The 14,201-nt window shown below is 42.0% G+C and overlaps 3 protein-coding genes across 4 annotated transcripts in view; all 3 read right to left on the reverse strand.

Annotated features, from left to right (window-relative positions):
• The window catches only part of LOC119459581 (uncharacterized), a 140,441-nt gene extending 130,987 nt beyond the window's left edge, over window positions 1-9,454 (reverse strand). The window contains exon 1 of the mRNA XM_049670873.1: window positions 9,342-9,454. The gene's annotated coding sequence lies outside the window, so the exon portion shown is untranslated. The remainder of the gene's footprint in view (window positions 1-9,341) is intronic.
• Window positions 1-14,201, reverse strand: part of LOC125946805 (phospholipase A1-like) — a 286,234-nt gene that overhangs the window by 114,891 nt on the left and 157,142 nt on the right. The window lies entirely within an intron of this gene.
• The window catches only part of LOC125946804 (phospholipase A1-like), a 380,678-nt gene that overhangs the window by 21,671 nt on the left and 344,806 nt on the right, over window positions 1-14,201 (reverse strand). The window lies entirely within an intron of this gene.

A 14,201-nucleotide genomic window follows, 5' to 3' on the forward strand; every position in this document is an offset into this window, starting at 1 on the left:
TAAGAATTCTAAATTAATACAGTTAGTACAGTTACAGGACACGAATGGTTAAAATTTGAATTATAAATGTCGCACGTTCTCACAAACTAAGGCTTAGGGCACACTGTCTCGTTATTGCAAAGCTACCAAATATTGCACGGTAATAAAAAACTCACATATGGACAACCGCAGTACAGAAGCACAAACACAATGGACCCTGTCGACGAGCCCGTACGGTCTGTTGTTCACTGAGAAAGACGCTGTGGATTTATCGATTTAATTCATATCCAAAAAAATTGCACTGGATGTCAAATCAGTCGCTTATTCCCAATGAAATTAGTCATTCAGTTTGCATAACCGACAGATGTGATATGCGCTTCGTTGTTTCTGGAAATGAAAACGTAATGGGTGGCGGACACAGGCGCAGCACAACAAAGCAGTTGTCATGAAAATTAATTGCGTGGTTACATTTACGAAATCTTTTCTTCCGTTATGCGTTTGCCTCACTATGCCCTATTTCAATTAGATGGTGTTTTCTTGAACATTTTCTCGTTTGATTGCCAGAAGCAGATGTTATTATTTGTAGCCTCACTCACTTCCCTCACTTGGAAGTGTGTAACGGAATGTATGGGGCCGATCTCACAGGCAGGGCAGTATCGAGAATACAGTGCAGTATAACACAGCGTCTCAAAGCGCTGGTTGTCACGACGAGATAATATGAGTGCCACTGTGAGTAATGGTTAAAGCATTCAGCTGCTGCACTGAAAGACGGAGGAATGACCCCACCATCAAACATTCGCTTCTTTAAATAATTATAAGCGTAATTCACCTACGTTGAATGTATCTAACGGAAACTCGATGTCTACTGTAGAGGATTTATAGCAAAAGTTTCGCATTCGTACGTTGTGAGAATAAGTTTGAGTAAGTCTTCGTGAGCTCTCGGTGCAAACGACCACTAGTTAGATTGGTTCCCAGACTGATACCAAATAATCTCAAGGGAACGACATTTATTTAAGGGAAATGTACTCTCTAGTGAATGTAAAATGTATGGTCATATCATGCACAGCAGTAGCACTCCACGACACCCCCTTCAAAAAAAAAAAAAGAAAGAAAGGAGATAAAGCAAAATAAGCCCAATGACTAGGAATACTACAACAAATTTTGGTGCTTCATGGCTATACTCAGCAAACTTGGCGTAATATTTTTTTCTCTCTAGTTTAGCATATTGATCTCCAATGAGTATTTCAATTTAGAAAAGTACTGTGAAGGTTGTTTCAAATTTATTATGGCAGAAATCCTTTTGGAAAAGGCAGTCAACCTCCAAGCATAATATTTACGTTTGCTCGCAAAGTGCAAAGATTTTAATTATAATATTGATCACGTCGTCAGGATCCAACTGTAACTTCGAAATTCCATATGGTGCCAATAACGCACCTCCAACGCCGCGAATTTTCTAGCAGGTAGCTTTTCACGACGTAGCCTAATACTACAAAGATTTCTTTGAATATATTTAAGAGTTTGCATATAACGCTTAGGAGACGCTTATAACTCCCCTACTAACTACATCTCCCAAATCAGGCAGATATCTTCTAATTTGTTACTTCTATCCAGATTTCCTAAACTTCTAATTGGCAGTTGTACTTGGCAGCCACTGCCAGGCTACGTCTTGAAAGACCCGACAGTTCTAAAACGGTTGGCTATTCAGTGCTTTATAGAGCGGCAAAGCACAATCAACAAAAATCAGGCAATTCTTTACACACCGCCATTATTCATCTCAAACACTCACAACGTCATCCAACTATCACATTCGACCTTTATAACTTAGGCTTTAAAGTGCACTCCGCTAACGGTTCCCCCAGTGAATTTTCTTCGAAACTTCGAGCGGCCGCTAGACTGGAGTGATTATTTTGGAGTGCATGTTCTTCACCGTGTCTAGTATACATTATAGCTTCGCTTTAACAACATCAATCTCAAAAACATTTTGACAAGATATAACGTGGCAAATATGGTGCGAAATGAAAAGCGACGTCAAGCTGCAAGTGCGCGATCCTCTGAGATCAGGGGACGACTTCCTTTAAGGAGAGACCTCAAAGTTCGCGCAAAAGTTTAAACGAGTATATTTGAGTGTCATTCGCAGCTTACGCTCGAGCGATATAGGCTGGGGTTGCAATAGCAACTCTGTAGGATATTCCTGAAACGTGGCACTGACCTTTTCAATGCTTGAACTTCTCTTCCACCGCCGAGTGGCCTAGCTCAGGGATGTGACTATGCAGGAGCAAAATGTAGGTTGAGCCAGCAGGTTGCCGGCGAGATATTCCACATTGAACAGTACGTGCAGCTCGGTAAAGTCTGCAACATCGATATTAGGCGTTAAATTAAAAGAGACAGTAGAGCGAAATGTTAAGTCAAGCTGACGTGACTAAGCAGAGTGTGAAAGTGTCAAAAGCTGTACTTTTACTCAGGACAAAGTCGTCGTAAGAAGCAAGCGACGTGAAGTATTACGAAAGGATAGTCGCTGCCACCGGAAGAAAAAGCCGACAATTTCAATGAAGTGACGTGTGCCGTTATTTTTTTTGTGTAAATCTCTGCTAATCAATCATATAAAAAGGCAGTCATGTACTTTAGAGATCATCATGAACGAAAGAACAGTTTAAGCAATCTTGTGCTAATTTACCAGAAACTTACTTCAAACCACTCTCTCACGGAAAGTTGTGGGAGCGTGGCGCCCTCTTTACCCTTGATTTTCACTTAAAACCAGCGGCAGTTCCCGGCGCAGTAGGAGCTCAGAGATTGCCTGCGCCACTTAGCCACTTAGGCGCGCATTTAAACGGCGGATTCACTGCACGACACATAAAGCTGTAATTCTCTGCAACGACGTTTTCGCTTACATAGACTGAACGCTACTTGATTTTCTCGATTGTAATTCAATGTTGTAAGTTGGTTTATTATTTGCAAATGACTCTTATTCAGGATACCGTAGCGGTATTCATTTTACCACAATGTGCACGGGATACTTTTACAAATGACAGCATTTCAGATTCAGTGTTATATCAGCGCTTTGTCTTGATACACGTGACATTTCACACACACGCCTGCTATAGGCGGTACACTCTCTCCTGCTCCAACGAAAGTTACCTTCGCAAGTGCCTTGTCACTTCTGTCCACGTGCAAAAGTTTTCCCTTTCTGTATTTCTACAGGCATGGTCCGTATGTGCCTAAGCCGAAACCCAGAATTCTGATGTTGTGCGTTTAGTTAAAATTGTAGCTACATTCTGTTGCGCCACTTTCACTGTTACTGCTGCATAACTATCGATACACTTGGCATTTTCGCTTTGCCTTGTCACTTATTGTTTACTGCTGTGTTGAGGTGGACGCCATCATGTGTATTAAAACGCTCTCTAATACACTTGTGGACTGTATTCTATATTTTGAATGATTACATTGGGTCAACTATTGGTCTCCTCAGCATTTACTATTTCCATTTCGCATCTTCTGGGAATAAATGCAATGAATGCCACAATATCAGTCATCTGTATTTATTTTATTGTAGAGATGGTGCTCTTCCTTTATTCGCACAAATTGAAATCAAATATAAATTTTCAATTATAACAGAAATTACCGGAATGGCTGGCTAAATCTGGAGGGTCAAAGCGGGTACGATTAGATGCCAAGATTTCAGATGAGCGCGTGTCCGTTTACTTCCTAATCTGTTCGAGGACCTTGTGCATTCTCCAGGGCAGGTTCTCAATCCAGAAATCCTTGACGAATGCCGGCATCAGCTTCCCCATGACGGACGCGACCGTCTTGACGACGTCTCCAGCACCTTCCAGTTTCACGTCCATCGTTTCGATCCATTTGGGCGAGACCCGGACTGGCCGAAGTGACACCTTGTTGTCGGTTTCTTCCGCCTCGAAATTGACGCACACCTTGACGTGACTGGCCGTAGTTGCGACGACCCGGACTTGCCCCCACAGTACTTCCAAGGCACCGAGATCTTCAGCGGCGCGCGGGCCACCATGCTGACGCTAACGAGAGGCTTGCCGTTCTTGCAGTAAACACGCACGGTTCCGTATCGTTCCAGGTGGGAGAGGCCGGTTAGGGTCATCTCACCAGTGGTGATGCCAGGTAGTACTTCGTTGCTTTTGGACGAGTTGTTCGAGTTTCTCGGGAAGATGTATTCATTTGGCATCTGAGCCAGGAATCGCTCGGCCAGGACTTCCCAATCCTCGTCCGGGATGTGGCACTTTTCTGCATAAATAGGAGAAGATGAGAATCTAGCAAAGGAGTGCTTTCAGTTGGCAGCAAGATAAATTTATGAATAGATACTTTCCGGTAATGATGATTCCGGTAAACATTATAAATGTAAACATTATAAGCGAGAATTAAAATTGGGCACAAATAAAGTTTCTGACATCTCGGGAGATATATTTTTCACAATAATTTCGTGTTATGTTTGATGAAGCATCAACGTGGAAAGAATAATTCTTCATCTATGGTGGGATCAGGTAGGGAGAGGTGCTGTATGGCTTAATCTTGGGCAGTTTGCTCTTAATCAAGTTCTGATAGGACCTTCAGCAACGTAGAAGTTTATCGTTGTGATCTGACAGTCAAGCCGTGTGGAAGTGTACCGTGTCGCCTCGCCAGAAGCGCTAGCACTCGTGATGTTCTCTTCTTGAATAAATGCTTCCTGTAATTACTTCGGCAGTAGGTTGAGCAGTATTCTGGTTGACCTGGTGTACCATATAAGGGTATTACACGAGCTAACAACGCGCTATCAAATTAGGTTGAACATCGAGTGATTGCGCCTCGCTAATGCTTCGACAAGCTGACACAATTTACCAATATGGAAAAGGGGGTCGTGTTGCCGAAGTGTGAATTTTTTTTTTTTTGCCTTCATAGTGGTCAGTAGAATAATTACAATGGCTTCTTTCATTCGCTTGCTCCGTGTGGTTTACTGGTAAAGCTATTGGAAGAAGAGCAGCTGATATCACTGATACTGCCCATCTCTCCCTAAATAAAACAGATAGAACATGTCAAAAACAGCAACACGTATTTATGACCTTGTCTTCATTCTATGAGTGGGTGGCAGGAAGTGTCCCTCCGTGGTATTGCCTCTGAATCTCTAAGCGTGTCACTAATCAGTATTTACTGGTATCTTGAAGGTGCCAACACTTTTTTTTGTCTTTTGCAATAAATAAATAAATAAATATCAACAAAAGGTGCAAACACGCACGCATACAGGATGCCCATGTCATCTTTCACGGGTGTAAAGGATACTCTGCGTGCTACCTGACTATGTAGATAAAATATTAGGGGCTAGCTGCCGCTTTGAGAAGAACGATGCATGCTATGTGTTCTACCTAAATAAATTTCGGAAAACGACTGACTGGGGTGCCTTTTAATTGTAAAACATCTGGAAAATGCGTCAATTACGAACCTCAGGTTTCGTAGCTTTAATTGCGTTGTCTCTTTTGCGGCTATTTATGCATTTAAGAAAATCATACTAAAATTTGAAAATAAAACCGCTTTTACTGCTGTTCGAGTGCCTACAACAAAGTTTCACTTAACCATGCAGCAAAGCAATCTAACATTGAGATGCATGTTGTTTGTGTTAGTGTGGCAGATATGTTTTCGCTAACGGAAAGCTTTACACCCGACCTCAGCGCACATTTCGCTATAGAGTAACACCAATGTTATCAAAATATCATCGCAATCTATCCATAGAACTTGTCACGTCACGCCAACTTAAAAAATGATACGAATGAGATATTTTTGATCGAGATTGCAGATTACGCGAAACCGTTTCTTCAATTCAAACGGTTTTTTCCTTGCGGGCCTGTACTTTACAAGTGGGTCACCGGCTTGAGGATACAATGCGCGGTCGCGCGTTACACGCCAGACAAAAAATAAAAGAGAGAGAGAGAGAAAAAAAAAACTGTGGCATACGTATTAGGTCGCGTTATCGCAAATACAGTTTATCCTGCGAAATGATTTGTAACTTTTCATTCTTTTTCTTAAGTGAAGATGTGGCATTGCCACATTTGTCGTGTATATACCAATTCAAGAGTCAATAATCACTAGGTCAAAATCCGAGGACACTTACGCACTGCTTGTGAGTTGTGAATGCGAAAGCATTATGTCCAATTGAAGGCCATTGAGCGGTCCGTGAAGTTATAGAACCCTCACGCGCAAGCGAGCGCGTTGAGGCACTTGGCTGCTTTGCGAGCTTTCATTTGGCCTGACCGAGGCGTAGTTAGAACGGACGCGAGAGCTTGCGCGGGCAAGGAACACATGACTAACACCGGTTTCCGAGAGCGAGGGTGACGTGGCGTCGCGGCGATACTCTCCCCTTCACGCAACCCACGTTACATTTGCAATGTTGTCGTTATCATACCTAGAAAATATAAAGATAAATAAATGCAGAATAAAAAAGTAAAGCCATTTTGTCTACCGAACAGGAACGCTGGACTTCGCGGTAGCATCTATTTTAATAACTAATGACCACTAATTAGAATCTCAGTTTACTGACATGCACAAGCACAAACACAAACAAATCATAACGTAACAGGATTGCTTACCAGGTATTGCGGACACCAGGACGAACATAAGGGAAACGGTGAATGCGACTCCGATGGACGCCATTTTTCTGCTCTCTATAGGTACAGAAAAAAAAAAGATCACAGGAATAGCGCATAACAGATATGAGGAGACGAATACAATAGGGACGAGCTGTGGTTGGTGGTAGGTAGCTTGTTAGGGCGAAGATGTGCGACCGCAGCGATAACCGCATATAATTACCGTATAGGTTCAACGCATTTCACGTGTACCCCATGGAACAGTAAAAACAGTATAAGGACCACCACAGCATAATTCTAAGTCACAAGGTGAAAACCTTGAGAGACTGTGCACATCTTTTGGCTACATTTACGAGCGATGGAGCTTGGCTATATTGTACAACGTTTTAAATAAGCAGTCAAATAGATCAGATAAGATATCACGCGACCAGTTATTGTGATTACTGATCAGAATTACCACTCCATAATTTTCTTTCCTGGCCACTTCATGTATGTTTAATGAAACAAGTGTTTCGTTTGTAATTTGTAAAGATGAAACAATGAAACCAAGATTTGTATAGGTCCTCCGTTAAGAGTGCGGAACTTACAAACAACCAATTTGTGGCCGCCTTACTCGAGAATGGTGCATGCAGTCTATGCATTTGCTTAACAGATAAAGAACAGCTCTACTTAAGCCATCAAAGCAAAACAATAATTAACATGAAAGAAATTTAGAAAAACAGGTTCACCTTTATTTGAGGTTATCGACATGATACTCGTTGAAAAACCCATGAATGTTGTAATAAAAGTAATATGCATACTGGTACTTTTTTCAATCAAGTAACTAACGATCTGATTCGCTCAACTACCTAAATTAAATACTTGTTGCAGATTATAAATAAAAATGCTAGAATGGGTGTTGCGAAAAATTCTTCCGCACTTTAAAAAGAGTATTGAAGGGTCTAGTCGAACGTAGAAAAATCGTGCGTCCCTCAATTAAGCAATAACACTGCCATCTTCTTTGCGTACCATCGACGGATACACACACACACACACACACACACACACACACACACACACACACACACACACACACACACGCACACACACACACACACACACGCACACACACGCACACGCACACACACACACACACACACACACACACACACACACACACACACGCACACACACACACACACACACACACACACACGCACACGCACCACACACACACACACACACAATCTTGAGGCACCACATTTAGTTTAACAAATGTTGCTACATTTAACAGCAAAGCTTCAGCTATGCTCACTGACTTTTTTATTTCATTTTATTTAGTTATACATACGGCTGCCCAAAAATCGCTATAGCAGGAATTGCAGTGTTAACATAAACAAGAAAATGAAAACAATAAAATAACAAACAAGTCAAGAAACATTGAACAAGTGCTGCAAAATAAATGACTTAAATACGTGGGGACTTGCTCACTAATTTTAGATAAATACCTAACGGTTGGCAGGCGACGAGTACCTCGGTTTAATGAGTTGAGAGCTCAAATGTCCGGGGAAAGAAGCTGAATATAAAGACGTTGATCGGTGCAAATATGGGGGTAGTGTTTAGTTCAAGGTGACACCGAGTTGACGATACCTTAACGAACCATAACAATGTGTTTCACATACGATAGAAAGAATGCAGTGTAATGGATGCAGTGTAATGCAGTGAAATGGATGCAGTGTAATATTTTCAATTACTCGTTATACCGAAGCTGAGAGATGGGGGTTAGATTCAGCGAGGCTAGAGCTGTGAATGGAGAGAAGTCGTGGCTGAGCGGTGAACGATAATGCGCGTTGTCTTCCTGTGAACAGATTCTGGCTGATTAATCTTTGTCGCTCATGAGAAGATCAAACGCACGCATATTACAACATTGGATTATTATAATTACAGTTTAGTGTGTCTAGGTGTTCCTTTCAGTGTTCGCTTTGAGTAGCCAAGTTTATTCACTGCTTTATTGCGGAGTGTGCTTCGACCACGACAAAGTGTGGGTGAAAATGACATCTAAGTACTTGTATTCATGAACCCGTGCTAGTGGTAATCTCCTAATTAGCGGACAATTTAGAATTGTATATTTTCTAGGTGCCAGTAAGTTTGCAAATTATGTAGCCTAAACCCGGACCAGCTGCCGTGTCGTCAGAACTGCCATCGTGGTTCGTGTGAAACTACACTGAGCGATTGAAGATAAAAACAGGAAACATTGAGGTCCTGTTCAGTAGCACGAATTAATTTGTAAACCGCAAGTTTGATTGAAAATGTTAAAGACAATGTAGCTAAGCGTGCGCTAAATCTTATCGAGATGCAGAAGACATTCAGCTCAAGTATACTCAAGTAGCACGGACAACGGGCCGAATATATCTGTGCGAGTGTTGGAGTTCGTGAGTTTTTTTGCTCACAAAATAAATCGACATTGACGAAGGGACAGTACACATTCTTTGAGTGCATGTCTTACCTTAATTATAGGACTGTAAAGCTGCATCTAAAGAATTTTAGGCGTGACGTTGGTTGGTGATCTTTGAGAAATCAAGGTATTATTGAGGTTATTATCACTCAGCGAAACATTGAAGCGATGGAAGATGTTCCGAAACTCCAATATCAGGAGAAGTCACATAAGGCACTGTCGTCATTCTTCAAGAGAGTAGACAGCTCTAGCGTAGTACACAGAGGCTTATTTATAAATGTATGCATACTTTCATATTATGAAGACTATCGCTAACGTTCAATTGAAACGATACTGAGAAAAGTGTTACGTACCACTAAAACTTCACTGGCAGTGTGGTGCTGTGGAGAAACTGGTCGCCCTCTGTATCCTTGCTAGATGAAGCGTAGGTGTCCTTTGCGTCGGAGAGACGGCACGGTTATTTATATACCTTCCAATCCAGGCAACATATTTAGTTCCCAACATCGCCAGCACCACCCCAAGGCCATCGAAGTCTTAAGCTGGATAAATGGAAGTCTAATGGTAAGTTGTAGCTGCTTGGCCGTACACAAGGTGCGCAATTAAGAATGATTCGCAGCGTCTGTCGGAAGAAGGAAGTCATAAAGGCGTGCCAAAAGCGCACAATATTCAGTAGCTTTATATTCGTTGTATGCATTTGGAAGGGCACTGTCGAAGTATAAACAAAACATATATCCCGTGGGGTCACGGACACGAAGGCAAAGCAAACCAGGCAGCAATTATGCCGCTGCCGCTGATGACGTTGTACGCTTAATGGGCACTGGTAAACGCCACGTAACCGCTGCATTAGGCACCCTGAAAAGAAACGACTGCATAACGGGTTTCGGAGCTATTTACCGTTATAAAGAAGTTGCTTATTTGACGAAGCACAAGGAGTGCTAATTGTGCAACTATTGTTAACTTCCTCTACCGTCTTTTTAGGTGTAGGAACCGACGTAAACCAGCCGTTTATTTTTCAGAAAGCAATATATGAGTCGTATATAACCCGTGTAGTGTCAGCGGGCGCGCAACGGGGGAAATTGGAGGTCTTTGGGAGAGGTATTCCTTTCATAATGTGCCTAAAACAGTTTGATCATGATGACTATACAACCTGTATATCATCGGCATCCGAAACTGGATATCCGTATCGCGACTTTAGTATATCGTCGCCGAGATAATATATGTTGACAGAAAACTCACAGCCACACCACAACCAGGACAAATATGCTAGCATTCAATATTGTACCTAACGGCTGTATCGTGCCTAGTTTGTGGGCTCATTGCGGCTTTTGCAGTGAAACAATGACAGCCGGCATCAGAGCCTCATTGAGCTATAAATATTTAGGCTTAACAATAACAGCTAATCTATCATGGAATACGCAAGTCAGTCACATTTATTCCTCTTTCCGAAAGCTATACTTTCTACGTTATTGGTGTAAAGCCGCTCCTTCCAGTGCGAAAGAGCTTTCGTATGTTTGTTTTTTCGGGCCCAAACTCCACTAAGCCGCCCCAGTGCGGGACCTCTATACAAAAATTACTTTATAAACTTAGAAAAAATCTAAAGAAAAGCACTACGACAGATTTTCGCAAATTTTCAGCCATTGACTTACCCAGCGCATTATTGAAAACTAGCTTGATTAAACTGTTCGAGTTTACAAGCAAGAAGCGCCGATTGAAATTCGTTTCGCACCTACTTAATTGATAACAAGTAGCCTTAGATCGCTATTTATACATATCTCCTTCAATTACCAGACATAATAAGCACCAGAACCCTCATTCGCTCACACAAATTTTCGCAAGAACAGATACGTTGAAATTCTCTTTTTTTCCGCGAGTGATAGCCTAATGAAATCAATTAACCCAAGAATTGGCCCATCTCCAGTGACCAAGTTGTAATTTTCATTCAATGCATTTGTATAACACTTATTCTTATTGTATGCAATGCATCATACCCACCCTGCTTGGACCTCGTGTCCGCAGTACTTTGGAAATAAATAATACAGAGCAAAATGAAATAAACATTTCGTCTTCACAGGCGTGTTAAACTTGTTACACCTGTAACGAACAGCATCACGTGCAGCGTGTAATAGCCGCTCACTGACTATATAGGTAAGAAGTGAAGTTGTCATGCGTCGATGTACAAGGGAGTACAAATACTTTATTCCGGGTGGTCGTGCGACCTTAAAGGGCCCTGAAGCACTCTTTGAAATTAGAAAGCGTTACGGATCTGTACAAAAGGCAGCCGCTAACACGTGAGCCAAACAATAGTGCACTGCAGGTAGCGCTCAATCTACAATATTGTGTCCAAAACAGCGAAGAATCGCTTGCACTCGCTTCGGCAATGTTGTCAGGCAGCGTCATCGCTAGGTGCTGCACCCATCAACAGCTATTGGCTGATTAGTGGTCGAGAACACCCTGAGTATTAGATAATTGACATTGAAATAAATAAGTGCAACAAATGACTAACTGAAACAGTCTCAAAAAGGCACGAAATCCTATTGTATATTTGAAATCATTGTTGTCTTCGCATGACAGTGGCGCGTAACTGCGTCTCCTAGGCGTACTTCCTGAGAAAGCAGCGGCATGCAGCGTACAGTATAGTCTACTGCGATCGTCACGGTGTGCTGTGACGACCTCTTTCGCAGCCAAAACACTCAAATTTCGGGCGGGTCAATGATTCCTTGGGTTCTCCTTTGGGCAGCTTCCAGAGCGCCAGCAAAAACGAATAGAGAGAAGGCCGTGTATCTGTGCGATAATTTTATTAATACTTGAAGCAGTAAAAAAAAAATAGTCTAGCATACCATTCGTGAGACGACGTCCTATAAAGTCAGGTCATTCTATAATTAGGAAAGCTTTCACGGCACCTCAATAAAGAGTATTAAAGTGAATGAAAGCTAATATAACAAAATTGTAGTCGCATTTTCATAATTGAGAACATATATGTCTCCCCGTGAGCATTTATTCGTAGTTTGCAGTACTTGTCATGGCTGCTGAGATTCTCAAAAGAACTATTACATTGCGAAATTGGAACAAGTCGAGCCGGCTAGTGGAACACACTGGCTATATGAAATAGGCACAGCAGGCGGAAATGCTGCGACGTTATGGGTGGCCTGCTTTGCTCTACAGGTTGAACAAAATTTGCACTATTTCTTTCAATTCAGAGGAATGCGAATGCACATAAAAGAGGCAGAGAAAATTTCCAAAGCACACCACAGTGTATATTTATTCTCTCTTTCTGTGTTGCATACGTTCCTCTAAAAATCTATTCCGTGGAGACGTTTTCTTTTTAAACTCATGTGACAAGGTAGAATGTCATCACTTTACAACTCCAGATGCAGTGTTAAATATTATCGATTTTATTAAAACTGAATAAATTTCGATACAGGCACCCCAATTTTTTACACCATAATCTTGCGCAGTTAGAGCAGCAGTTAGACGAGTAGTTTGCCAACAACACTGTATCCCGCCGTCTTGCGTCGAGAACATAAATTAGTAATTACTTTGTCATTTTTGACGGTGTCTTCAAATTTACATACAGGCTGCTATTTTGCAGCAGGTTGAATACGCGACACCTGTGCTCCTACCAACCTTCATCTCCCATACACTCCAAAATACCAAATACACCCGCAGTGTACAATCACCGCCAATTTAGTGAGCAGCGACACCCGACTTGATGACTCCACATGCTCGTTTGCCCGCATGTTACACGGGAAATTACTTCACTCCAGTTGCGATTACAACGCTTTGAAGAGCTATCTTTTATTGATGGCCCAAAGTGAGTTTGTTATCTAAGCAGCGCAACGTGCTGTAAGCTTCAAAATAAAAAAGGTTGAATGGGAGACTATGCATATCCATAGCACGCGTTAGATTGTGACTGCAGCATTTTGTGAAGCATGGCCCCTCTTCCCAAAGAGCTGTCGCGCTGCAATTGCTTTTGATAAAAAGTTAGGCCATTCCTGATGCGGGACAGACTATTAGCCAATGCGGCCGACCAATCGCAAATAGCCTCTAGGAACGAAAATATTTGTGAATTCTGGCCCTGGTAACTAAATGCTAGGCAACCTAATGCAATGCCTACAATTGCCTTTATTTTGTGCAATGTGTGATATCAGTGTTTATGTTTGTGCACGCGCAAGTCACAACTTCATTGTGATGCACGTCGGGACATCGTGTGACGATCTGGCCAAGTGGGCGGGGCCTGAGAATTTGTGACCAATGGCAGGCGGTAATGACGGCAAAAGACAAAAAAAGAAGAATCGCGACATTACTGGCCACGTAGCCGACTAATGCACTGTGGTAGAACTAATTTTATAGTAAGGTTACGCGTATAGTCAGCAGCACTGTGAAATTTTAGAGGATTTCACTAACCTTCGAATGTCACTACTGCAACATGTGACTGCGTATTAATACCTCGTCCACAGTTTTGCTGCTGCACCAGCTTAAAGCTCGGGACGGGAACTCCATCGTTGTCTAACCTTGCTTTCCGCCATGCCATAACGGAAATAATCAAGCCCTCGTCATGAGGCCCCAATCCCATCCACACCTTTATTCTCGCCATACTCCGAAATACAAAAAAAAAGAAACTGCACCCAATATTGGCGTTTTAGATAGAAGCAATTAATCCTGCAGCAATGGCCATTTGGAAGCCGTCCATCTTATCGAACTTGCTATAACGTAGCGTTAATGATTACCTTCAAGCTAATTTATGTGCATTGCGTGATGAAGGCTTCTGCCAGCCATTTCAAATTACAATGGTCCACTGTCGACTGACTGCATGCGTTTCCTGCCTATATGTTGATATCATCGCCCCTTTCAAATGTCCCCCAGTGCGTTGCTTTCCTCTTGGCACTGCAATTTGTTTAACTGGCTTGAACACTACTTTTCTTCTGTACGCCTTGCATTACCTTCACTGTTCGCATAAATTATGCATATAGCCGAAGCAAGCAACGTTCCAGAATGATTCTTACAGGTAATAAATAAACGCGATTTCAGCAATACGGTATGTCACTACCGTGCTTGAATGCTAATCACATTACTATTGATAGCCATCATAATTTCTTTTTTAAAACTTCAACATAATACAGAATAAGAAATAAATTAAATTTGGGTCCGTAGTAGTAGTAGAAAACTTTATTTCGTGTTTTCTAACGACGTCCCAGAGGGTGGAGCCCTGAGTC

This window comes from Dermacentor silvarum, chromosome 7, assembly GCF_013339745.2.
Source record: "Dermacentor silvarum isolate Dsil-2018 chromosome 7, BIME_Dsil_1.4, whole genome shotgun sequence".
Classification (NCBI taxonomy): domain Eukaryota; kingdom Metazoa; phylum Arthropoda; class Arachnida; order Ixodida; family Ixodidae; genus Dermacentor; species Dermacentor silvarum.